A 25,892-nucleotide genomic window follows, 5' to 3' on the forward strand; every position below is an offset into this window, starting at 1 on the left:
AAACATAAGTATTTCCTGATATTTTCCATATACATTTATGCCTATATTTTAATATTTTTACATGCTATTGGTGTGTTTCTAAATCTTTGTTAGAATGTGCTATAATGTAAAGAGCCTTGTGGCTGAAAAATGAGCTATCTGAATTGTCACTGACTAGTTGAATAGTCATTACCAAACCTTTTGACTACTCAGCTAGGGCACAAAAAAGCCAGATCACTTTCACACCACTAAGACAAAGCCTACTACTGCCAGACTTTGTGACCAATGAATCCAGTTTATCATCAGTACTGTTTAATCTTCTTTACCCAGATTCTTCTTCTATGGTTGCCAATCCCAGTCCCCTGCCCCCTCCTACTCTGATTTTCTCAATTCCAGCTATGCTGAATCCACAACCGCATAAGAGGAAACATCCTATATTATCACTCATTATCATATGACTTAGCCCTATCTCTTTAGCTCTAGACCTCCTATCTTAGTACAATGAAACCTGGAGATTTTCCTTCCTTTTCTATTCCCTTTGTTACACCCATTCCATAATTAACAAACTTCCCTTCTTTTTAGACCTCTTTCTCTCATTCTCCATTCATCTTTTGGCTCTCAAAAAGACTTTCACAAATATGTCAATGTTCCATAAGATACCCTTCCAGTCAATCAATCTACTCAGTTTCTATGACCTACCCTTCTGTCCTACTCTTTGGTTATACAAGAGAATGACCACGAACTTGATTTTTGTCATCACTTATGTGCCCCACTTTCATTGTTGAGAACATTAAAATTCCCTTTTCAGATCATAGCATCCTGTCATTTTCACTGTGACCTCCAATTCCTCCACATATCAGTAATTTCCTAGGCTATCTCTCCTATTCTGTTCATTTGCTTGACTTTTTAATTGATCACTTCAACATTATAAATTATAGTATCTTCTACTTTGGTCTATTGTTCTTTTACTGAGTCAACCACCTAGCTCCGAATTTCTGGTCATTTTCCCCAGTATTAGTTGTACATTATCACCAATACCAGTGATGGACAAACTACAGCCCATGGACCAGATGCGGCCTCCTGAAATGTTCTATCTGGCCTTGTGACATTATTCCTAATCTGATGAATACAATGAGTAGGATACAATACAATGATATTTCAAAAGAGTTGCCTTAGAAACAGACTGATAGATGAGCATTTCCTTTCCTTTGGCCCCCTCTTTAAAAAGTTTGCCCGTCACTGACCTATACCATTTGATGCACTGCTCCCGGAAGGGAAGGTGAAATAGTCCTTGCTAATTAAAATAGTCCATTTTAATTAGCAGACTCTCTCTGCTTCCATTACTTAGAAACTTTTCTTCCTTTGAGGCTCATCCTATCAAAATTTATCACCAGATCACAGACTAGTGTACCAAATTCCAGAATCATTCTTTCCTTTTACTCTAAGAATTCAGTACCTGACTCACTAGCTTCCTTTTCATTCCAACTCTTGCCTTTATAATGGCAGAATTCATGTCAACGTTTCTTCAAACACTTACCTACCTGTTCTTCAGTCTATTTAACTTTAAAGACCCACTTCTCCTCATTGTCTCTGACACATAAAGAAATGATCTTACTTTATTGGTACCACCCCCCTATAAGAATTTCATTTTGATGAAAAATCCATGACTATGCCAGAAGTGTCATCTTTTGTGCTGTAGTCCTGATGTTACTAGGGCTGCTTTTGCTCAATGTCATCATTTTATATTGGGAATTGCCTTGTAAATTTACCCTGATATCATATGACTCTATTACATATATATTGTTTCAGGGAGTGGTTATACCAATTTTCTTTTTTGATGTCTGCCTTTTTTCTCTTCTTCCTCCAGTGATATCTGTGTTGGGTTTCTAGCACTGTTGAAGTCAGGATTGACCATTAAAACTCCTAAAGCCATTTAAATGGTGGAAGGTCCCCTAGAAGAACTTTATTACCTTGCCATTAAGTAACTGTATGTGACAGGACCACCAATGGAAGCTAGAATACTAGTTTTTTCCCTCATATGGCAAGGAAATTATCCTTAAGACTTAATTCATACCAAGAACAAAAGCTTTTTGACATATTTTCCCAGTACTTGAAGGCATAAAATGACAACATGAATAGCTATTTCTTAACAGCTTTGATGATATATTTTATTTTATTTTATTCCCACATTATTTTATTATTTTTAAAGAATATTTTTCCATGGTTACTTGATTCATATTTTCTCCCTGCCCTTTTCACTCCTCCCCTCCCAGAGCTGATAAGTAATTCCACTGGTGTATACATGTCTTATTATTCAAAACCTATTTCCATATTATTCATATTTTTAATATAGTAATTTTTTAAAACCACAACTCCAAATCACATATCCATATAACCAAGTGATAAGTCATGTTTTTCTTCTGTGTTTCTACTCCCATACTTCTTTCTCTAGATATAGATAACATTATTTTTCATAATTTCCAAAGGATTGTTCTTGATCATTGCATTATTATTTAGCAGACTCTATTACATGTGATTATTTCACAATGTTTCATTTTCTGTGTACAATGTTCCCTGGTTCTGCACATTTCACTCTGCATCAGTTCATGGAGGTCTTTCCAGTTCATATAGAAATCAAGCAGTTCATCAATCCTTACAGCACAATAGTATTCCATCACAATCAAATACCAAAATTTGTTCAGCCATTCCCCAATTGAGGGAAACCCCCTTATTTTCCAATTTTTTTGCCACCACAAAAAGCATGGCTACGAATATTTTTGTACAAAATTTTTTTTTATCACTTCGGGTTACAAACAAAGTAGTGGTATAGCAGATCAAAGGGCATTTAATCTTTTAAAGCTCTTTGGGCATAATTCCAAATTGCCTTCCAGAATAGTTGGATCAACTGACAACTTCACTAGCAATGCATTAGTGTCCCAATTTTGCCACAGCCCCTTCAACATTTATTATTTTCTTTTACTGTCATATTGGTCAATTCTTAGCAGCTTTGATGAAATCCTACTGCAATGTAAGTCAACACAGCTGACCAGATTTAAGTCTGTATGGAGAAGAATAGGGCTTTATCTAGTGGAATTGACACTATATCTCTGATGAATATGCTTGCCATGTTATTGCTAAATAAATCTCATTTTCTCAAATGCTGTAGGATTATCACAAAAATATTTAATACAATATTAGAAATACTAATGATAGCAATAAGAGAAGATAAAGAAATTGGAGAAATCGGAATGGGCAAAGAGTTAATAAAACTTTTTCTTTTTACAGATGATATGATGATAAACTTGGAAAACCCTAGAGTCAACTGAAAAGTTAAGTGAAACTATTAATAATTTTAGTAAAGTAGCAGGATATGAAACAAACCTATATGTCATCAATATGTTTATATGTTACCAATACAGTCCTGGAAGAAGAGATAGAAAGTGATACTCCATTTAAAATAACTCATGCAGGGAACTAAATATGGCTCAGTAGATAGAGAACCAGGTCTGGATACAGGAGATCCTGGGTTCAAATATGGCCTCAAAAACACTTCCTACTTAGTATTGATTCTAAGACAGAAAGTAAGGGTTTAAACGTAAATAGAATAATACATTGGGAGTATACCTGCCAAAAGAAATGGAGGAACTATAGAAAATTATAAAATACTTTTTACACAAATAAAGTCAGATCTAAATAACTGGAGTGATATTAATTGTACTTGGATGGGCAGAGCCAATGTAATTAAAATGACAATCCTACCTAAACTAATCTACTTATTCAATATCATATCAAAGAAATTACCCAAAAAACTCAACCCCTATTGATCTAGAAAAAATTATAGCAAAATTCATTTGCAAGAACAAAAGATCAAGAATAGTAAAAGTATTAATTTTAAAAATTTAAAGAAGGAAGTCTAGCAATACAAGACTTACTACTGAATTATAAAACAGTAATTATCAAAATTACCTGGGATTAGCTAAGAAAAAGAAAGATAATCAGTGGAACAGAATAGACATACAACAAGCAGTAGTAAAAGTTTATAGTAACCTTGTATTTGACAAAAATATAGATCTTGGCTATTGTGATAAGAAATCGCTATTTGGCAAAAATTGCTGGGACAATTTCAGAAACTATGTATATACCAATATCTTATATCATTATCTAAGATAAGATAAAAATGGATAGATGATCAAGACATAAAAGGCTATATCTTAAGCAAAGTAGAAGAAAAGGCAACATATTACCTATCCAGTTTCTAGACTGGAGAGGAAAGAAGAGGTGGAGAGCATGGTGAGACATAAAATGAATAATTTCAAGTAAATTAAGTTGAAAAATTTTTGTATAAATAAATCAAATATTGCCAACTTTAGGAGGAAAACTGAAAGTGGAGCAAAGGAGTCCAAAATGAGTGAAGTTGTGAAGGTAGAAATGACAAGATTTGGTGATGGATTGGATCTTTGGAGTGAGTGAAAGTGATTAGTCAAGAATGACACAGGAGTTTTCTCCCCTGGTGCCTGTGAGGATGGTAATACCTTATTAGGGAAGTTCAGAAATGAGGAAGGTTAGCATCACTGCATCAAAACAAACAAACAATAATCCCCAGTTATTTAGAGTGTCTGGATCATTTTTTGTTTATTGTTTTTCAATCATATCTGACTCTTTGTGATCACATTTGAATTTTCTTTGCAAAGATATTGGAGTGGTTTGATATTTTTTCCTCCAGTTCACTTTACAGATGAGGAACAGAGGCAAATAAGGTTAAATGACTTACCTAGCGTCATACAGTTAGCAAAGTCTGAGGTTGCATTTGAACTCATGTAGCTGAATCTTCAGGATTCCAAGCCTTGTGTTCTATCTACTGGACCACCATTCTTAAAAGCTTTACTGGGATTTTGAAAATTAGGAAACACTCTCATACTTAGGTTAACACTAAACAGTCATTGTATAAAGTTTATATATGTATATGTACATATATACACACATATGTTTGTATATACATTTTTAAACTCTTACTTTCTGTTTTAGAATCAATAACTGTGCACTGGTTCCAAAACAGAAGAATGGTAAGGTTTAGGTAATGGGAATTAAGTGACTAGTCCAGGATCACACAGCTAGGAAGTATCTGATGTAACATTTGAACCTAGGATCTCCCATCTCTAGGTCTGTATCACAATCCACTGAACCACCTAGCTGCCACCTATAGAATTATATATTAATCAATCAGAATTATATTTCCTAAAACCTGAAGCAAAATGAGCATTACATTTTATCTGGACCAGATGGTTGATGTAAACACAATGCATGAAGCAATTCAGAAAGTAAAGGGGCAAGTGCCCATGAGAAGGATTTTACTGAGCCAGGAAAGTTTATTGGAAAAAAAATTATACATGTTACAGAGACCTATAATGGCTAGGTTCTTTTATGGCTGTCAGTAGTCTATTACATTTGCCAGTAGGAGATTCACTGATAGTGAGACCTTTTCTCCCCCTCATTCTCAAGTTACTTTTTTTTGGCTTTGAAGTGAACTAGAAGTGAGAAGTTTTGAGATGATATATAACACTGAATTTCAGGTTCAAAGAAAATTATTCCCTTTTCCAGAAACTTGCTAAGTTGGTTGTAAACAGCCAGAGATGGGGATTGGCTCAGTCCCTGTGTAAGTTTGGCCATGCATTGCCAACCTGAGATGCCAACATGAATGCAGATAGCCCAACTTAGACTCTATGTTTCAGACACCATGGTGATCCCTTCGAGTCAGGACTATAAGAAGTTAGCAGAGCCACTAAACATAAGATAGCATAGCAGAGTTTGATCCTTCTTCCTGAGAATGTGTCATTTCTGGAGGCATATTTTGTATCTTTTAGTCAATTTTGCCTTACCAGATGGACTGCAAATGAGACCTTTTGTAGAATGGGTGACCCCACTGTTAAGGAAATGACTGAATTTTGAGCTCTGCCATGGAGAACTCTATCCAACTGAATATACCATTGACTCCTGGGCTCCTGCTGGGAAAGTACTATTATAGAAGTACCAGAAATAATGAATAAATTTCCAGAGTTCACCAGTTTGTGCTATCATTTTGGAACTTGGTATTGGAAGCTTCTGGAAAAACCAGAGTCAAGGGCGAGTTCAATTTCTGGGTGCTGATCCCTTGGTGCCCTGTCACCCATAATGTTTTGCCTCTGAGACTTCTGTATTTGCTGTAGGTACCACTTTGCCTTGTGCTCAGTGAGGAAAAGAAGAGACTTAAGGGGAGAAGGAAGTCTGATACCCCAACTGTTAGCAAATTTTATAATTTCATCCCCTTAGATTGTGAGCTTCTTGTGGGAAGGGACTGTTTTTTGCTCTTTTTTTTATCCCCAGGACAGTATCGACATTTAATGAATGCTTATTGATTGATTGTTTATATTGCTTGCTCTTCAGCTGGACCCCCTCTCATTTTATTAAGTATGCTAACTTGTGTCATACTTAGTATTGAACATAGATAGAAATCTAAAAAGGTTCCGATCTCTTTAAAATAGTTCTTAAGATTAAAAAAATAAAAGTCTGAATTCCTTTACAGAATCATGATTTTAAGTGCATACAATAAAATACATAGGATTAAAACTAATTCTATTGAAATAAAGATGTTATTTTCCCCATTGGACATTATAGGCGTCCTGAAATCTACATGTAGATGCTGGATCTGTGGACCCCGATGTCAAGAATACCTGCTTTAAAGATGGGAGGCATTATTTATGCTTCAATGCAACCTGAGGCACAGGATGGTAGGTACTGAAGGACTAGACACTGATCCATCTTAGATGTCCCCCACACAAAAGAGATATACTACCCCTAGGCAAATGTCAGTTTCCCATAATTGGGAAAGCATATAAGCGGATCACATAATTTGTATATACCCTTAGACATAAAAGTACTTGAGGCAAATGAAAGCCTGGTAAGTGCTGGCCTTGTGTGGGGTGCTCATATACCACTGGACAATTTTATTACAAGTGGGGCTGCCCTTATACATATATTAGATGCAAATGATCCTAAATGAGATATGAGAAAGCAATTAGTGCTGCTGAAAGGCTGCCAAGTCATGACTATGAAAACCTTCCACAATGAGTTTGGACATCTGGGCCAAGAGAAAACTGTATCACAGCAGATGTGCATAAGAAATGGGAAGCCTGTTCCTGGTACATTCAGAGGGAAGTACTACTAACTGGAGGTGCTTACCTGTCAAACATAAGCAGTGTCAAGCCTTTGAAGCTGGTATGCATACATTACTTATCTTTGAAGGGAAATTGAAAGAATAAGAACAGCATCTTAATGGGATCCGACAATGTCCACTGGGGAACACACAGTTCTACCAAACCAGGAATAAAATGGCTTCCATTGTGGCCAGTGTGTTATGAGAGCAATATTTCATGGTGGATAGATTCTCTATCAGGATTCATCTGGGTCAGGATTGAGATGTTGAGGAAAAGATGTTCAAGAAGGTGCTCAGTCTGGCAAAAAAAAGTGATCTAGAACCGTATTATATTTTTCCAAGAAGACTTGCAGTTTAGTGATTTTTTAAAATTTAAAAATCATCCATATCTTCATCACTTTCATTTCTTCAAATACCCTTATTCTCTTTTCTCTTTAGAGGGTCTTCCATCACAGAAGATTTTTTTTAAAAAAGAGAGAAAATAGGTGGGAAGGAAGCAGTTCAGTGAAACTACTTTGCAGATTAACCTAGTCTGAAAGTATATGCAATTTTCTGCTACCTTTGCAAAGAAGGGAGGAAAACCCATTAAAAATTATTTTATTGATTAATTATGAAAAATTTCCCATGGTTACATAATCCCCATTTTCTTTTGAAGGAAAGCATTTGCAGGAACATGAAAGCAATGTGAAAATAAAGAAAAGCAAAAGAGGAGCTTTGAAATGTTGGTGGGGGAGAATTCTTAAAGGAACGGAATCTGAAGGGGACCTTTGAAACCCTCGGGTTTTGAGCTTGAACTCTTGGTGGGAGACAGCTCTGGACCAATTCTCCTGACTCAGCCAGCATTTCCTATCCCCAATTGCTTCCTGTGAAGAGACTTGTTGAATTCCTCTTCCTGTTCCTGTATATCTGGAAATCTCTATCTGCATGGACTCTATCAAGAAGCAGTTTACCTAGCTTGCCCAGAAGGGGAGACTGACAGAGCCAGCAGGAGTTCCCACAACCAGAGCTGCTATTCTAGAGACTATTGATCCACTGATTTAGTCTAGGGTTAGCTAATGATAGGAACTTTAAGATCAAATAGGATTTCCACAGATACCTTGGCTGAGGCCAAGGGCTGATACCCATTTCAGGGTATTAGCAAGGGCTCCTACATCCCCTTTCCTGACCTACCCTTATTACCCTGTTAATAAAATTTTAAACTTATAGGAAAGCAGTCAGATTGATTCACAGAAGAAGAATAAAGGGAGATTGGTGGGTGGAGGTTTTTTCTCTGGAGGAAAAGCTTTCTCAGACCAGGTTAAGTCAAACTCCTGAGCTGCCCAATGCTGCTCTCCCTCTGGCAGTTTTCTGTTCAGAGGAGTACACAAAAGGAGGGCTAGGTCAAAGCAGAACTTCCTAGCCTGAGGTGTTCTCTCTCCTGACACAGACTGCTGCATCATCTTGCCCACCATTCTACTCTGGATAGAGATAGGGGGTAGCCATTTGCTCTCTGTCTAAGGGGGGAATACACTGACAGGTCAAGTTACCCCAACCCCCTGACCATTCAACAATAACAACAACTCAGGGTTTTCCTCTATCTTTTTTACACTTTCCTCTTTTATGCGACTTGATCATAATTTAACAAAACTTAGTTTTGGGTTTTGCATATTTTCAATCCGATGCTTTGCTCTTTGCTGTTCCTCAAGTAAAACACTACCCTATTTTGACAGGCATTTTCACTTGCTCTCTCCATGCCTGGAATTCTCTCCCTCTACATCTCCACTTCTTAGCTTTCCTGACTTTATTCATTTCAGCTAAAATCTCATCCTCTACAGGAAACCTTTTCCAATTCCTCTCAATTCTAGTGCCTTTTCTTTCTTTGCTATCTCCTATTTTTCATGTTTATAAATTGTACATAATTATTTGTATGTTGTCTCCTATGCTAGATGTGGAGTCCTCAAGGGCAAAGGCTGTCTTTTGCTTTTCTTTGTTTCCCCTTTCTTTGTATCTCAGCATAGTGCTTGACAAATAGTAGGCATCCAATAAATGTTTACTGACTGACTGACTGTTATATTGTAGCCATTGTGTATGTGGGCTTTTTTGTTTCTGATTACTGTGAATCATTTCATGTGTCTCCTCATTTTCTCTGTATACTTTATACCTGTCATTTAGAATAGTACAACACTATTCTATTACAGTAATGTACCCCATGTTGTTTAGTCATTACTATTTGATGGGCATCATTTTGGTTTCCAGTTCTTTTCTACTGAAAATATTGCTTCTATAAACTTTGATATATGTAGATAACTTTCTATATTTGACAATCTGGGGTTATATGACTCATAGTACATCACTCTGGCGCAGAGAATAGCATAGTTTCATGACTGGTATAATTTCAAATTAACTTCTTGAATGGTTAGACCAATTCATGGTTCTACCAACAAAGCATTAATGTATTTGCCCTTCTATAACTCCCCAAATTATGACTATTCTCTTTTGCCATTTTAGTAGGTACAATGTGAAATCTCAGAGTCATTTCGATTTGCATTTCTTTTATTATTAGTGATTGCAAACAATATTCCATATGCTCATTAATAGTTTGCAATTTTAAAAGTTTTTAACTTTTTCAAGATTGTGTCAATACAAGCTTTAATAATTGTTTTCTGACATTTTGATTCGTGTTATCTCATTTCTCAACTAGAGAAAAATTTATGAAAAGAATTAAATGAAGAATAGCATGCTTCAATCTGCATTCAAACTTCATTAGCCTGGATAGCTTTTTTCATCTTGAGCTCCTTGGAATTGTCTTGGATCTTTGCATTGCTGATAATAGTTAAGACATTCATAGTTGATTATCATACACTATTGTTACTTTGTACAATGTTCTCTTGATTCAGTTCACTTTGCATCACTTCATATAATTTTTTCCAATAAAAAAATCCTTACCTTCCGTCCTAGAATCAATACTCATAATTGGTTCCAAGGCAGAAAAGTGGTAAGGGCTAGGCAATTGGGGTTAAGTGACTTGCCCAGGGTCACACAGCTGGGAAGTGTCTGAGGTTAGATTTGAACCATGACCTCCCATCTCTTGTCCTGGCTCTCAATCCATTGAGCTACTCAGCTGTCCCTTCCATGTTTTTTTTCATGATCATCTTGCTTGTCATTTCTTATTGTAATCCTTCATTTTTATGATTCTTTGTTTGTACCCACTGACCACTTACCCAGTGAGAAAAAAAACAAATATTTTTAATTTAACACTGCTGAACATGTTGGAGATGGTTCTGAGCCAAAGTCTGAATGGATTCAGAAGATGACATTTCTAAATTAATGATATTTCTATGCCACTGTTACAAGAGTCAATGCTAAAGGCTTTAGTACTTACACATTGATGTTTATACGAGCACCATGACTGGTTTTTAACTCATCTTTGGTATTTGGAATTTGGAATTTGCTTAGATAGCAGGACTTTGGTATTTATATTTTATTTTATTTTATTATTTTTAAACCCTTAACTTCTGTTTATTGGCTCCTTGGTGGAAGAGTGGTAAGAGTGGGCAATGGGGGTCAAGTGACTTGCCCAGGGTCACACAGCTGGGAAGTGTCTGAGGCCGGATTTGAACCTAGGACCTCCCTTCTCTAGGCCTGACTCTCAATCCACTGAGCTACCCAGCTGCTCCCTTTGATATTTTTAACCAGTATCTCTTGATAGATATTTGAGGGATACTTACCTTCTAGCCATGCTCTCAACTCAGAAGTACAAAGAAAAAAATAAAAAGCATGATATAATGATTATATTTACTGTCAGAAATTCTAGGCATGATCTAGAGCACAGCTAGAAATCTTTGGATTTCTAGAAACAGACAATAGCAAACACAGGATGGAAATTAGGAAATACCCCATGACTTGTGATTGCAGGACTAAATGGTCTACTAGTTTAGAAAGTATATTGAGAGAGTGACCAGAGATCTCCAAGGATGATACATTGAAAGGAATCACTGTTCATAAGGGAGCAAGGGAAAGGAAAACAGGAACACAGGAGTTTCAAGGAATCAGAACCATTTTAACCTCTGTCTTCTAGTTGCTGCATCAAAATATAAATGAAGAGGAAGCCACAATTTTTTATATCCCAGGGCAATGGAGAAAGGTCAAGATTGCTCACTTTCTCTAAATCTAAAACTCTTTCTTGCCTAATACTTAGTTTTGGAGGACCCAAGGAACAGAATCTGTCTCTACATTCTGACTCCTTAGTGAGCCAAGTGGCAGATGGAGAGTCATAGCAGCATAGCCCAGATTATACTTGCATTGGAGATTCTGGATCTGCCTTAGAGACACTGGACCAGATTCTTCAAAAGAGAATCTGAAGCTATACTATCAATATAAATTTGATTCACTTCTTGATGTAGGTACTTTGCTAAGTACAGTGATATGAGTTTGTAGAGTCTAAGTCATACCTCTGCAGAGGGAAACATAGAAGAGTTTCATCCAATTGCTTTGAAATTTCATCTAGAAAAATTTCCTTTCTTGTTTTATCACACCCTAAATAAGCATCTTAGCAAGGGAACTGAAAGCCCTGTGGGAAAAAGAAGCCACAGTTGAAGGCTCTTAGGGATAATACAGGAACATAGTAGAAAAGGAAGATTGATAAACCATTGTGATTATTATTGGAGAAAGGCAGGTGAGATTGAATAGTCTTTATTACGGTTTGAGACACATTGTTCCTAGAATTGTGATTCTTAAGTCTACACTACCTATATATCTCTCTAGTAAAGAAATTCCCTAGACCAAAGCAGATTGGCAACTGGTCTACAATTTACAATTTTGGAGGGTTGCCTGAGGCCTTCCATGTAGGTCTTCCCTTTTCTCCTCCCCCGCCCTCCCTGCTCCATATAGGTTAAGTTACTTACTGAAAGTCATTCAGCCATTATATGCTGGAGGTATGACTTTGAATCCTGCTAAAAGACTAACTCTTCATACACAATACCATGCTTCCTTTCCTAGTAGGGATAATTTCTGTAATGAGAGAAGAGATTTCTATGTAAAAAATTCAGGATTAGTTCATAATTGAAACAAGGAAAGTGCATTAGGGACAAATTTGGGTAATGCTGAATAAAAGGAAACAGGAAAAATCTAAAGTGCAAATATTTCCCTCAAAACAGATAGATGTAGTTGAAACACTTGGACCTCTAAGAGAAGGGGAAGGGGTGAAATAATAAGTAAAAACTATAGGAAGAAATGGAACATGATGAAAGGAAAGAAACTTCAAGTTATGTTGAGAGGAAAGGTGAGGAAAGAGATAATATTTGAAAAAAATCAAGAGGAACAACAAGAGAAGAGCAGAGAGATTCCTTGCTGATGAATGGAGAGATGATAGACATATCACAGCAAAACAAACTTTATTTGTATTTTACAGTAGAGGAAAGGATTTAGAGATAGATCAGCAGGAAAAGATTAGTGATGGAAAAGGCAGAAGTTCAGCAGGGCAATTATAGAAAGATACTAAATCTTAGAAAAAGTTCCATATAAACACAGGAGGAAGGCAGTAGTATGGCAAATGAGAGAAGTGAAAGATGTAAAAGAAGTGAAAGTAGAGAGGGATAAACAAGAGAAAATTTAAAGAAAGCCTCAGGGACTCACTGAATTAATAAAAAATGTCAAATTCATGGAAAGTTAGGAATATATACTATGATGGGCTTAAAAGAATATGTAATATAAATAGCTTATGAGAAATAATTAAAATTTCTTAAGGAAAAACAGTATTTTAGAATAAGAAAGCCTGCTTTGAACTGCCTCTCCTGCCATTTTGGGATAATTTTAATTCCTTGGGCCTCACTTTTACTTTCTTTACTCCTTTTTAATGTATCTACCTTATATTTATTTTAGAGTTGTATGTGAATGTTTCATTTCCTTTTATTAAACTATGAAATCCTTGGGGGCAGAGAAAGGATATTTATTAAAATGTTGTATATCCTAATGAAATATGCCCCTTTTAATGGAGAGGCAAGACACTATGATGACAGAACTCCCAATTCCTTGTCTGACTCAGTCATTCAAACTGTTCTTAATTAAGTGTTTTCCTTTGCGAAAGAGAGTTTGTTTAAGAAATGGCCATACAAATATAAATATAAATACATGTAAAAATGTTGACGTACTATGGATGTAAAAAGGATTTCAAAATGTAAGCTTTTTTAAAAAAAATATATTCTCATTTCACCCAAAGTCTTGCATGTAGTAGGTGCTTAAATATATTTTTTGAATTGAATGACCTAAAGATATGTGACAAAAATCAAAGAATAAATGAGGAAAGTGTTCAGCAATTGCAGAGTAAAGATGATCAGGAAAGTTAGGATCATAAATATCTGGAAGTTAAAGAAACTCTTGCCCTAACTCCTTATTTTACACAGGCAGAAAATGAAGTCTCAAGCGATAAATAGCCAAAGATCACACAGTAAGTGTCAGATTTAGAAAGCTGCATGACAAAACACTAGATACAAATGTCTTTGAATGTTCACAAAATAGAAAGGGTAGTGAGCTGTAGGAGAGAACAGTGGACACTATAAAATAGGACAACTGAAAAGCTGCAGATAACAAAATAGTTCTGATGGCTCTGTTTTAACAGGAAAAAAGGAGCAACTGATAGGCAAGGAAGGGACTTGGGACCAGGCTTCTGATCTTAAGATTGAAGGGGGAGCTACAGCTTGAGAAGAGAATAGACAGATCAAACAGTGAAAACAGAGAAGCAGCTAGGTTCACAGCTACTCTTCTAAAGGACTACTTAAACAAACTCTGACAGCAACCTTCAATTGTATTTCGAAGAAAGGTGAAAAAACCAACAGAGTGAAACTAGACCGTATTAACAATGAGATTTTAAAAAAGGAACAAGAGAGGATATCAGACGTGGTAGGCTGATAATATGACTGAACACCATTTACAAGATTTTTTCTAGAATCTTTCTGCAAAGGTTGGTAAGATAGTTTATGTATAAGGTGTAGGCATAATTTGCTTATAAAATTTATGTGATGATAGAGATCATCTAATCAGGTCCCTCATTCTACAGTTGAACAAACTGAGTCCCAGATAGTTTAAGTGACTTACCTAAGGTCACATGGGTAATAAATTGAAAAGTTATGATTCAAACAAGGTCTTTCTTTTCCAAATCATTTGCTATTTCTATAACAATGCAATGCCACTGAGAAGAGAATTCAAAGCCTCAAGAGTTGGAGAGAGGACTGAAATAAAACTGGAAGAAAAATAATGTCAGTATTGGGGATATAATTTTAGAGAGAAAGATAGTTGTCAAAAGCAATTAAGAAATAAAAATAATGTATATTGCTTTTGGTGCTTCTCACATTTCTACTTTTTTTTGGTGATCAGATAGAAGGAGGAATTGTGGTAGAGTTGAAGGTGTGCTAGTTTTGAGTCAGAGGATTGGGGTTCAGATACCATTTCTGATATTTATAACTTCTTGACAATAAAGTGATTTTTACTATTTCTTTGGATAAGTCACATAACCTTCGTGGTCTCACTTTCCTCCTCTGTTAACTTAGGGGGTTAGACTAGACCATCATTAAGATGCTAGATCTATGGTCCTTAGGAACACCCCTGGAATTCCTGATGACCCAGAGTTCTCAAAAGGTGTATTAGTAGAACAAAGGTCTGTCAAATTTTACCCATCTGGCAATGTCTTCCATGATGATTCTAACAAACTGAATCTGTTGCTAACCTATTTGGCTAAGATCAAGAAAGCTCATTATTAATAATTTAGCTATGGAATTTTGGCCATGAAAAATAATTAAACAAATAAAAATGCAGTAAAACAAAAAAAAATATGGCTTCCACTCACAGTAGCCCACTTTAGCTTCATCAGTGATGATGGTAGAGGAACAGAAAGGGAGACAGAGGGTGCAAAAAATCATATAGTTTTCACAATACTCATAACTATTAATTTATCTATTGGCATCCTAAATTTGAGCTCTTGGTCCAATGACCAAGACTTATATATTATTATTATAGGAATTGAGCCACAACGGCATTGGCTTTTTCAATAAAAATGAAACTAAAAGACATAAAGGAGTTGAAGCTAAATGGAAGGATGCCTCACATTTTCTTGGCAAATAAATGAGATGATTACATTATATGTCCAAAGACATTATGAAATGTGATTTCATGATACATTTTGTCATTTCATTTGTAGTGTGCATGATGAGCAAAGGCAAAAAAGACCATCATGAATATAATTATAGCTTGTGCACAAGCATTTGTTTCAAAGGGAGAAATTCTTTGAAAAACTTATTGAAAGTTACTTAAATCAACATGCATCGTGAAGCTTGGTAACTTATGGGCAAACAAAAAGACAGCAAACGGTGCAGAAAAATAGAATTTGGAGTTAAAATATGAAAGATGTAATCTTCTCTGAAAATACAGAATATAATTTAAAATTTATTTAGATTATATAATCTATTCACATTTAAAGTTAGGAGAACTCATGTTTATATTTTGATTTATTTGTTTCTAATATTGTTTTCTTTTATTAGTAGTATTCCTTTTTTTAAACTCTATTTTTATATTCAACATATTATTTTTTCTTATTACATTTACAGACAAAATTTAAAATTTCTAAATTGTTGAGTTCAAAATTTTTTCCTTCCATACAGGTCTCACGTCCCTGAGATGGTAAAAACTTTGATATGGGATATAAATATATTATGCAAAATATATTTCATATTGGTCATCTTATGAAAGAAGACACATTAAATACCCATACATAAAATATAATAAAAATTATTTTACTTTGATAGGCATTCAGACTAAATCAGTTCTTTCTTTGGAGGTGAATTGCATTTTTCATCATGTCCTTCAGAACTGTTTTGGATCACTGTATTCTTGAGAGTAGCTAAATCTTTCATAGTTGATCATTGTACAGTATTGCTGTTACTATTTACAATATTCTGCTTCTGTTTACTTCACTTTACATCAGTACATACAAGACTTTCCAGGTTTTTTTCTGAAATCACCCAATGCATTATTTTTTAGAGCATAATAGTATTCCATTATAATCATATGCCACAAGTTGTTTAGCCATTTCCTAATGGATGGACACTTCAATTTCTAACTCTTTGACACCACAAAAAATTGCTCTAAATATTTTTGAACAAATAGATTCTTCCCCAACTTTTTTGATCTCTTTGGGATACAGATCTAGTATTGATATTGCTAGGTATATACAGTTTTATAGCTTTTTGGGTCTAGTTCCAAGTTGATCTCCAGAACGATTATTAGTTCATTATTCCACCAACAGTTGTGTCAATGCATCATAAATAATTTCTTCAAGCAGTGAAACAGAAGACTCTGGACATAATGAATACAACAGCAAACAATGTCATGAAAAGTAATATACCTGAATGATAATATAGCATTCAGTCATGTCTAGCTAACAATATAGAACAGGAATGGCACAGCACCAACTCTAACCTTTAGAGATTCTTTATTTTTAGGGTAGGTTTGTCTTACTCATCCAACCTGTACTCAGGAACACCAGGTTAGGGGTTTCCCAGAGGGTGGCCATACTGCTATAACTCACTCTCAAGGTCCTGTGTTTTTGTGTGATATATCTACTATTCACAAATATAAATCCAGAGCCTTTGCCATTTTGATTCCCATTTAAATATAGAAGCCAGGATAATACAATAACTGTTAGTTATGAAGCATTTTCTAAGAGATGATAAAGTGATTATAAACATAAGGCAATTTAAGTAATATGGCATATATTACTAACTGTTGAAGCAATGTCACATGATTTAAGTGAAAAGTAGTTTCCTTATGTCTGGAAACTTCTAAGTTTAATTTGATATTTCTCTCTAGCTTTGAGGAATTTCTCCTCCTTGAACCATAGGGACAGTAAAATTTCTTTTTTTTTCTTTTACTTTTCAACATGTTGCTGGAGCTTGAGCCTTTTCCCAGGTTTTTCTTTGAACAGAAAAGAATTCTAATTTTTCCAGTCAGCTCTTAGGATTAGAGCTTTCTTCCAACAAATCAGATCCCTCGATCAACTTCAGAGTTTGATAAAATAATCTCCTTTTTGGTAATGTCCAAAAATGGCAGCAAGAAGACTATAGACTCACAGGATCTTTTAAACTGAGTGATTTTACCACTATGCTCTGTTTCCACCTGAAGATAATGTCATGATTTTAAGATCTCTGCTTATGATTTTAAAAGCCCAGTCACTTGGCTTCTCTATGTGCATAGCAGCTAAGAAAACGCCCTGTCTAGAAGAGATGAGACTGGATTACGTAGCTCTAGATGCTCCTTCCCCTTTGTATTCCCTTCCTATGTGTGATTGAATAGTGATCCTGAGATGAATATGCCCTAGTCTTGGAGGCCATGTAGTAAATTTGAGAGGTCTGATGTAGCAGAGTTCTAAGTTGGTGCTAGAGATACCTTTTCTATATCTACTACAATGCTTGTTGGCTACAAAGATGAATCATGCTGGAAGATGGGGCTAATCCATGGTCTGGTTTGTCTGAAAACATGAACTTTGGAGGAATTGCTTAAACAGTATAGAGTGAAATCAAAATGCTTACCCAGAAATCTCTCATATTTAGGTGTTCAGGTCTCAGTGCTTGAGAGAGAACAATAGTAATTTCTCATGTTACTGCTTCATGTTTTAAATTTATATAATTGCATGATTCTTTTTAAAACTTTTTGGGGGATAGGAGATAAATAACTATCCTATACATTATCTATATTGTGCATTGTGTTATTTTTGGCTTTCTCTTTTTGTGAAGAGATATTAAACTTGATCCAAAACTTGGGTTTTAAGTAATTTTGAATAGGGGATGGGCACGTAAACTACCAAAGAAGTGAAACAAAAGAGTCTGAGTTTTTGTTTAGATAGTGATACTCTTCTTTGACTGAATCAAATCTACACCTACCTTCGTCCAGAGCAGTGGGGGAAGAATTTTGGAAGAGGAGAGGGAGCAGATTTCAGCTCAATGATCCTAGGCTGTGTTATTAACCTTAAAAATTGAGTATAATTCTCTAGGGGAAAAATAGACCTTAATAAAAAGAGTACTTTTAAAGATTCCTGATGAAAAGCTGAATGCTTAGGGTAATCATGGAAATGTAAACATGGTAGATAAGAGAAATCTAGAAAGGTAAAATACATTTAAATAACTAGAAGAAAGATGTAATAAGTATGGTTGGAACAAATGTTTCTTTAGAATGATCATTCTTAAATCACAGAGGAAATTAAGGTAATTATTAAAAACTATTTTGCCCAATCATATGGCAATAAATATGGTAATCTAGGTGAAATGGATCATTATTTACAAAATGTGTCAATAATGTGACAATGTAGGAAAACATTTGGTATACAATTAAACCAATCCTCAAGGGAAAATTTTATCTCTAAATCCTCCCATTGAGAGAAGAGAAGAAGAACATGTCAATGAATTGGGCATAAAACAAAGTTTCTAGAAAAGTCACATGTCAAAATTCTAATTAAACACAAAACACAAAAAATAGATATTCTGAAACTCAAAAAGGTTATAGACAAAATTAAAGTGAAAGCAAGTGCATTAACTTTGTAAACAAAACCAGTTAATTTAAAAACTAGTATAATACAAATGTGATTTGAAAACGTGTTGAAAACTATTATATTTAATAATTCAAAAGAATTCACAACTTTTCAAGAGGAAAAGACTAATTTTACCAATTATCATTCAACAAATGTGGTAAATGAATGTATTTCCAAAAATATGAAATAATCAGATTAGCAGAATAATAGGGAGTTTGAGTAATCCATTCTCATACAATGAAATTAAAGAAGCCATAAATGGAGTTCAAAAGAATAAAACCATAGACTAAGATGGATTTACAAGTGACTTTTATAATTGAAAAAATTACCTAAACTGTTTGCAGAAACAAAGAATCCTATCAAACACCTTTTATAAAACAACTTCTTGATACACAAAAAAAGAATGAAGAATCTGAGAAAGACAATTCTTTGCCATGATTACTAATGAATACCGATGCAAAAACACTGAATAAAATATTTGGAAAGAAAGCACAGGAATATCTTAAAGAGATTGTGCAGTATAACAAATTGAATTTATATTAGGAATGCAATGTTGCTTCAGTATTAGAAAAACCAACCATCTATTAACAATTGCCATTTTTCCTTTATTGCCTGTAAATAATTATTAAGTGCTTATTACACACCAGGCACTATGCTAAGCACTGAGGATGCAAAAAGAGGCAAAAGACAGTTTCTGCCCTTAATAAACTTACAATACATAATGGAAACTATTACCAACAATATGCATATATGCATAATATCACAATACAAATCACAGGATATAGTATAATACATATACATACATATATATGTAAAACATTCATTAGAGACATAAAGGAAGACTAACAATGAAGAAATATGAATTGCTCATAATTGGACCATGCTAATATAACAAATAGGACAATGCCATCTAATTTGTTTTGCTATTGTTCAGTTATTTTTCAGTTGTGTGCAACTCTTCATGACCCCATCTGACTTTTACTTGGCAAAGATATTGGAGTAGTTTGCCATTTCCTTCTCTAACTCATTTTATAGATGAGGAAACTAAGGCAGAGTGTTAAGTGATTTGCCTAGGGTTACACAGCCAGTAAATGTCTGAGATCATATTTGAACTCAGGAAGATGAGTCTTCCTGATGCCAGACCTGACACTCCACTGTACCACCTAACTGCCTTGATTTAATTGAACTAGAAAAGAAAATTTAAAAATTCATCTGGGGGATAAAAAATCTAAAATCTCTAGTGTAATAATGGAAAAAGTGGAAAGTAATGGGTCTTAGTAGCAGCAGATCTCAAATTATACAAATCTATAATCCTCAAAAGTATTTAGAACTTGTTAAAAATTAGAAAATTTAGTCAATGGAACAAATAGGTACATGGCACAATAGTAAATGAGCAACATATAAAGTCTGATAATCTGAAAGAGTACTCAATCAATGGGATAAGAATTCACTTTTCAACAAAAATTTCTGGGAAAATTAGGAAGCAGGCAAGCAGAAATTAGGTTTAAACCACTATCTTGCAATATATATCATATGTTCCAAATAGAGATGTGATTTACATATAATAGGCTATATCACAAACAATGTATAAAAGAAAAGAGATAGATTTCACAACTGAGAGCAGAGGCATTGTTTATTCTTAAATGCTAGAGATGATATTAAAATATGAAATGGAAAATTTTGATTATATGAAATTGAAAAGATTTTGCACAAACTAAATCAAGTTTAAATTAGCAGGGAAATAGTTAACAGGGCATTTTATAATCACTTTCTCAGATAAAGGTCTGATATTTGCGATATTTAGTGAATTGATATAAATATATATGCATACATATACACACATATGTATATATGAACAAATACTCTATCTGATTGATAAATATTTATAGGCTTTGAAGAGCTCCTCTTCAAAAAGAAGAAATGCAAGTCATCAACAACCATGTGGACAAATGGTTCAGAAGAAATTTGTCAAATTTAAACATCCTTGATGCTCTTCCTCACACCCATGAGACTGCCAAAATGGCAGCAAAGGAGTAATGACAATTATTGATGGGGCTTATGGGAGGATGGCTGCACTCATGCTCTGTTGGTGGAATTATGAATTAATCCAACCATTCTGAAAAGCAATTTGGAAATAGCTCAGAGATGTAAAAACAAAACAAAACTCTTCATCTTCTTTGACACTACTGCTAGGTACATACACCAAAGCAACCGAAGACAGAGGGAAAGAATTCTTATCTAAAAACATTTTTAAAGGAGTTTGTGTTGAGATAAACATCTGAAAAAAAGTAAGTACCCACCAACAGGGAGAGGCTGAAAAAATGATGGTAATGCCTTGAAAAAATGGAAAGGAAGGGCCAGACACTTCTTAGTTGTGTGATCTTGGGTAAGTCACTTAACTCTAGTCCTTGCCCTTCTGTCTTAAAGAGTTGTTACAAAAACAGAAAATAAGGAGTAAAAAGAAAAGATGGACGGGAAAGTTTCAGAGAAATCCACTAAGATTTGTGTGAAAATAATGCAGATTAAAGTAAGCAGAATCAGAATAATTTCTATAATGCCTATAATGATGCAAAAGAAAGCAATTAAAAAAAACCTCTTACCTTCCATCCTAGGCAGAAGAGTGTTATGGGAGTTGTGACTTGTTCTGGGTCACACAGGAAGTAAATGTGTGAGATAGATTTGAACCCGTCTTTCCATCTCTAGGACTGGCTCTCAATCTGCTGAGCCACCTAGCTGGCCCTGAGAAAACAATTTTTGATGATTTTAGAAGTCTGAAGAATGCAATCAATTTTGACTCCAAAAAACTAATGATGAATCATGTTTTCTACACTGTTTAGCAAAGAGGTGATAAACTATAGATTTTCAGACACAACTGATGTAAATATTTGTTTGGCTTGACTATACTTATTTGTTACATGAACTTTTACTTTATCTCATTTTTCAGGATGGAAAGATTGTCTGGGTGGGGATAGTGATTCCATAAAACAAGAAAAGAAGAAAAATATTAAAACATAAACAGGAGAAAGAGAAACAGAAAGGCAAGAAGGCAAATTGGGCAATTCTAGTATCATCATGTTAAATTGAGTGTATACTAAAATCCCTCAGCAAGCTGTATATAATAGTTCCAAATCTCATACATAATTTTATTTTATATTCTTTAAAAATATATTGGAATATTTATCATTGTTATTTTATGTTAATTAATAATAAAAAGAAAAATGACAAAAATTATAAGACAGAACCAAATCACAAGTTGGGGTTCATCCTTCAAATTCCAATATAAATCTCCATTCCGGGAGCATGGAAGGTTAACAGAGCACTGCTGAGCAATACAAAGTTGTAGACAAATGGAAGGAGTTCATGAAAATATGATTATAAGAGCACAATGAAGGCTGAGAATGTGGAATTAGGAAAATTATAGACAGACATAATAATGGCTAAATATATTAATAAAATGGAAAGTGATGCTGAGCAGTACTCAGTCTCATCGTCTCAAACTCTAGGTTATCTTCATCTATTACATTCTTATGACAAGATCAGAAATTTGGAGTTCTAGGGAGGTAAAGCAACTTATCCAGAGTCACAGAGACAGTATGTGTCAGAGGCATGATATGAACCCAAGGCCAGCTCCTTATCCATTATGCCAGTCTTGGAAATATTGGAGGAATTCTTGAAATTAATGCTAAGTCCACTACAGATTTATTTTATTTTAATTTAATACTTCAGGTACATCTTTCATTCATTGCTAATTGAATACCTATCTCCCCAAAGCTATTATTTTGTACCTTCTCCTTTCTCAATTTGATGTAATTTGTTGAATATTTATTAAATATTTACTATGTGCAAAATACTGGGATAGGTGAGGGATACAAAGATTTAAAAGAAGGAAGTGACACAAGCAGGTGTTCAGATGTTTCAGCAGTGTCTGATGCTTTTTTGTTCCATTTGAAGTTTTCTTGGTAAAGATATTGGAATGGTTTGACATTTCTTTCTCCAGCTCATTTTATAGGTGAGGAAATTGAAGCAAAGAGGGTTAAGACTTGCTCAGAGTCACATAGTTAGTAAGTATCTGAGGCTAGATTTGAACTTATGAAGATGTCTTTCTGATTCGAAGCCCAATACTCTATCCACTGCATCACCTAGCTGCTCCTTAAAATTTTAAGTATATAAAATGTTAATATATATGTTGGATATATATTATATATAATAAATAGATATAATAAAAATATATACATATACACATAATATACATATAATAAATAGATATAATAAAAATATATACATATACACATATATACATATATAATATTCAAATACACACACACATATATATATATAAACATATAAACATATATATATACACACCCTTAAAAACCTTCAAACCTATGTAATGGGTCAAAGTCTTGTGTACAGTCCTGTTTTTCTATTTTTAGTATATTGAAATGTGTAATTTTGTTGATGTATATTTGTTTCAAAGTTAAACTAAAAATGGAACTTTTATTAAAGGAAAGGATGGAAGTGGAAAAATCATTTATATCTCAACTACTATGTCTTGGCACTATGCTAAGTGCTTTAAAAACTATTATCTAATTTGATCTTCCTAACAACTGTGGGAAGTATGATACCTATTTTACAGATGAGAAAACTGAGGCAAATTGAGATTCCCAGAGTGCTATGACATTAAGAGATATTTCTAGGTTAGATGAGCAAAACCCAGAGGGAACTGTGGGAAGAAAAAGATAAAATTATGCTGGGGACAAGAGGAAGAATCAAAAAGAGTGTCTCAGTCTAGAGAAGAAAATATTGTAGAATTGGACCTTAGGTTCATGCTTCAACAAATAGTCCTGGTCTTCAAACAGCTTATTCTACTGCTCCTCAAAATGACAAGTTTATGACTAATACCTTGTTATCTCTGCGATTATGATCTTGCCTCCTACTCCACTAAGAAGAGCAAGGATCTCTGTTATGATCTATATGTTCTCTTCCTTTCATTTCAAAATTTCTCTTTATCCTCACTGATCCTCTCCATTCTCTGATGGTTTTGTAACCTACCTTTTTTAAATCTCCTTTTCCTTTTGCTTTACATACATCACTTCCCATCCCATCTCTTGTTTTGAAATTTCTTTGAACAATTTTTAATAACTCTTTTCACTTACATTTAGAAAAGAATTTAAAAAATACTGTATGACATTTGAGATACAGATTCCCTCCCCTTTCCTCTCTCCTATCCCCTCTCCCCTCTCTGAGGGTGTAAATAATTCAATATAGGTTATACCAGTGCTGTCATGCAATACATATTTCCATATTCCTCATTCCATAATAGAAGACATATACTGCACTTATAAGAAAAATGAAGGAAAAAGCAAAAACTGGAATGTTTTGATTAGCACTCAAACTGCAACAGTTCTTTCTTTGGCTGTGGGTAGCATTTTTCATCATGAGTCTCTTGAGGCTATCTTGGAAATTTGCTTTACTGATAATAATTTAGTTCTTCACATACAATCATACAGTATTTCTGTTACCATATACATTGTTCTCCTGGTTCTGCCCATTTCATTTTGCATCAGTTCACATAAATCTTTTCAGATTTTTCTGAATTTTTACATTTATCATTTCTTATGGCATAATAGTATTCCATTTCAACAATATACCACAACTGTCTCAGCCATTCTCCAACAGATGGAGAATCACCTTAACTTCCAATTCTTTGCCAATATAAAAAGAGCTGCTATAAATATTTTTGAATGATTAGATGCTTTTCTCCTAACTTTGATCTCTTTGGGACAAAGCTCCAGTAGTAGTGTTGCTGAGTTAAAAGGTGTTCAGTTTTATGGCCTTTTGGGCATGCTTCCTTAGTGCTCTTCAGAAAATTCAGAATTCCATCAACAGTTTATTAGTACCCCAATTTTCCCACCTCCCTTCCAACATTTACCATTTTCCTTTCTGATAAGTGTGAGGTGGTATTGCAGAGTTTTTAAATTTGCATTTCTCTAATCAGTTGTGATTTAGAGACTTTTTTATATGACTATACATAGTTTTAAATTCTTTATCTGAGAACTGCAATATCAACATATCCTTTGAATATTTTTTAATTGGGGAATGCTTTGTTTTCTTATAAATTTGAGTCAGTTCTCTATATGTTTGAGAAAGGAGGTCTTTGTCAGAGACACTGGCTGTAATTTTTTCTCCATTTCTTTGTTTCTCTTCTAATCTTGGCTGCATTGATTTTGTTTGCACAGAACTTTTTACAATTAATGTAATCACAATTATTCATTTTCTTCTCACAATGTTCTTTATGTCTCATTTGGTCATAAAGTCTTTCCTTTATAAATCTGACATAAATAATTACATTTCCCTAATTTGTTTATGGTATTACCCTTTATTTCTAGAGGAAGTATCCATCTTGACTTTATCTTCGTTCTTATAATTTCTTCTTAATATTATAACTCATTTTGCTTCCTTGAATGTAAAAGGAGGTTGAACTAAATGATCATTAGGATATGTCTGAAGTCTTAGGAGTCTATGAGCATGGCTCTTCTCCATCTGCAACTTGCATGCATATTAAAGAACTTCACAAACTATATATAGAAATCTTTTGGCACAATAAAGAAAAGCAGTCACCAGTATAAGAATATGTGGCAGATGTTAACAGCTCTCTGTAGAAATTTCACAGAAGAAAAGCCCAAACATGCAATTACTGGGGGAATAGAAGATACTTTAAGGTCAACAGGGCACCATATAGCAAGCACATTGCCTTTTCTGAATTTCTGTGACTGAAGAGGAAATGTGTCTCCTTAATTGAATGTCATTACATGTTAGGAGGACTGGAGAGATGAGTTTTGCAGTTTTATAGCATTTTCCAGGACATCTCAAAGTACACTGCACATAATAATTAACTCTCCTAACAACTCTACATTCAGGAAAATGAAGCCCAGAGAAGTGAGATTTTACTAGTAGCTAAGATTAGAGCTTTTTCCTATGTCTAATTTAGGTTTGAGCTCTAGACAGAAACCATAAGGCAGCTAGAATCTACTTTCAGGAGGAATAAATACGATTCCATAAAGGCACAGAAAAATGGAGATTTCTTCCAGGACAGATAAAAAGAAATTCTGGGAAGCCCTGACAATAGAGTCAATGTGTTGATGCAGAGCAATTTTTGATTCACTAAGAGAA

The sequence above is a fragment of the Gracilinanus agilis genome, chromosome 1 (genome assembly GCF_016433145.1).
Source record: "Gracilinanus agilis isolate LMUSP501 chromosome 1, AgileGrace, whole genome shotgun sequence".
Taxonomy (NCBI): Eukaryota; Metazoa; Chordata; class Mammalia; order Didelphimorphia; family Didelphidae; genus Gracilinanus; species Gracilinanus agilis.